The sequence below is a fragment of the Diabrotica virgifera genome, chromosome 6 (genome assembly GCF_917563875.1).
Source record: "Diabrotica virgifera virgifera chromosome 6, PGI_DIABVI_V3a".
Classification (NCBI taxonomy): domain Eukaryota; kingdom Metazoa; phylum Arthropoda; class Insecta; order Coleoptera; family Chrysomelidae; genus Diabrotica; species Diabrotica virgifera.
The window spans coordinates 12,897,344-12,900,172 of NC_065448.1; the positions used below are offsets into that span (position 1 = coordinate 12,897,344).

The following is a 2,829-nucleotide window of genomic DNA, read 5'->3' on the forward strand; positions in this document are numbered from 1 at the left end:
CCAGATCAAACACACTTTATTATCTTCTTTAGTTGAGGAGATCTTGAAACCAAAAAAAAAGAACTTCTGTTGGAGTGGAAGTAAAGAGAGTGATAAACTCCAACAGAAGTAAGGACAATTTTGAACTAGAGGAACAAAAATGAAGAGATGGGGTGGTAATAAAATTACTAAGGAAAGCTGAAGTAAGAAAAATACTACTTTTTGCAGTAGTACTTGTATGTGGGGATAATGATAGGATGATGAAGTTGAGGAAAGGGTAATTAAAATGGATAGAGGCAGAAGTATGAAAGACAGAGGCAAACTGAATAGAGTTGGCTAGCCACAGATGCAAGAGAACAACTTGACACTCAAGGATGGATACGGCTCGTTTGCATGCCTGTCGAAGAACAGTAGCTCAAAATAGATAATTATGACTAGAAAGGGTATATACTAAGATAGGAATAATGTTCTGAAAATGAATAGAGATGAATAAGTGCCAAAGAAGAACCAATTAAATAAAACTAACAAATCATGGGCGCCAAGAAAATGATCTTCGATCACTCTCCCAGGTATCTTACACTGCTGTCAAATATTAAATATATTAAATCCGTAAACATGAACATAAAGGAATAATAAAAGTAAATAATATACAAAATAAATAAATATTTATTAAAAATAACTACCTAGATTTTTAACAATCTCTGAGTTATACAAAATGCATATTATGTGACTCTAAAATGACAAAGTTATACAAAAGTTATAGTTAAACATGATATATCATATAACAACAGTCCTGTTATATATGTATGTACAAAAAGATATACCTCTTACTTATACATCGGGTACAACTCACATGAGATTTCTACCAAATGGTTATAGTACGCTTGCTACGTACAACTAAATTAAAAACCGACGAATATGAAAACTAGAAATAAGCAGGCACAAACCTGACTAAAGAAAATACAATAAAATGAGTTAAGCAAAGTTAATGAATGGACGCTAAATAAATGAAATTAGATAAATATACGACTTGAATTACCTAACCGAACAATTTAAGAAAAGCAAATGAACAACGAAATATTTGGGAACAAGCAATTAATATTACAAAATAAATATTAAACCAATAATAAAGTATAAAAACCTAATTTTCTAGGCTTATTCCTGTGCACAAGAAATTACCGTAGATCGTAAATAAGTTTGGGAACCTAATACAATAGTATAAAAATATGTCATAGAAAAAAAAACCAGAGGTAAACTAAATTAATTTACACATAGTGTATTAAACCGAGAGTCTTAAATATAAAAACCCATAGTTACTCAAAGCACACCAAACTAAGTGTTCCCAAACAAACCCATTCCTCAAATGAAAAACCAAAAGGTTCCCAGAAAATGAGCACTACGATAGTGCCAAACCATGCTTCCTGTAAGCACAGGTGTAGAGACCGAAGATGAAGCTGGAACGCTTCGCTTGCTCCCAGGTGACTGACTATGTAGCCGGAATAGGTTCCTCTCAGGTGGGTGAGGGTCTATGATTTCTCATGTTCGTTTTATATTACTTCCCCAAAAGGCTAAAACAAATATTTACCCAGTCTTAGTTTATATGTAAAAGTGTCCGAAAAAAAAGTCAAAGGAGAAAAAGAGAACTAGAGAAGTGTTTTTAGGATAGATGATAATGTAAAAAGGCCACACAAAAAAATCTCTCATTATTACTGAACTACTTGACCTTGACAAGAACAGACGCATGAGTGTGGAATTTAAATACAGAATAGATATTACATCTTTAAAATAATTATAGGATATTTATGATGTTAGAAGACTTCAAGAGAAATTTTTGACTTAATTATAACCAAAAATGAAGACTACTCGAATTTTCTCTGAATAAATTATCTATAGATATTGGATGTGCAAATTGGATTATTTCCAACATTAATTTAGAAATTCATATGTTTGGTTATGTTAAAAAAATATTAGAAAAGAATATAGAATTTTCCCGGACGGAATCTTAAATAAACATCGATTAATCTATATAAAATCCACATTGATTTGAATCCAGCAATGAGAATCTTATATTTCACAAAAACGATATACTTAAGCGGTCATATAAAAACCTGACTATATAAAAAGTAAATAATTACCGGGAATAAACTCCTAGTGGACTGCCATTTTCCCTGGTTCAAGACACAGCTGGATACTATAATATTATTTTTAAGACAAACTGGGAACTGTAGACACAAATGCTTAATTAATTTATGGAGATATTCTCCGCCATTTTGGGTACTGGTACTTCACTATTCCGGCTCTCGAGTCAAGTGACGAGCGAAATGTGCTTCTCCGCCAAGGTAAACGTCAAACTCTCAGAACGCGAGGTCATATTCGCCACCAGAGGCGTAGAGCATGTTCCGTACATAGAAATGTGACGTCACGTAAATATTTAATTACTACAAAATTAGAGAATTTCATTAAGCGACCAAAAGAAAATAATTATAAAAATATTTAAAGAGCTAATTTCGTAACGTGAACGGTTACAATCTTTGCGGTTCATCACCAGTTTGAATTTGGTAAGGGGGTATTTTTGCTTTGAGGTCTCCATCCATGATTTCATCAATGCAAGCTACCAAAGCAAAAACTTCAGCCTGGAACACAGTTGTATATTGACCTAGTCTGTAAGGTTCTTCTTCTTCTTCAGCCTTCAGTAATCCAACTTTGGACATAGGCCTCCCCCAATTCAATCCAGTGTTGTCTATTTTGCGCCACCTGTTTCCAGTTGTGTCCTCCAAACTTCTTTATGTCATCGGCCCATCTCATTTGCGGCCTTCCTCTACTTCTTCTTCCTAACCACGGTCTCCATTG

The 2,829-nt window shown here is 33.5% G+C and overlaps 1 long non-coding RNA gene across 1 annotated transcript; it reads right to left on the minus strand.

The window, feature by feature from the left end:
• Nucleotides 1–627: 627 nt before the first annotated feature.
• Nucleotides 628–2,423, minus strand: LOC126886430 (uncharacterized). The gene is made up of 2 exons (XR_007698614.1): nt 2,115–2,423; nt 628–1,547 (listed from the first exon to the last, which is right to left on the minus strand). It is a non-coding gene; the product is annotated as an uncharacterized LOC126886430 (long non-coding RNA).
• Between the last annotated feature and the right edge of the window lie 406 nt (nt 2,424–2,829).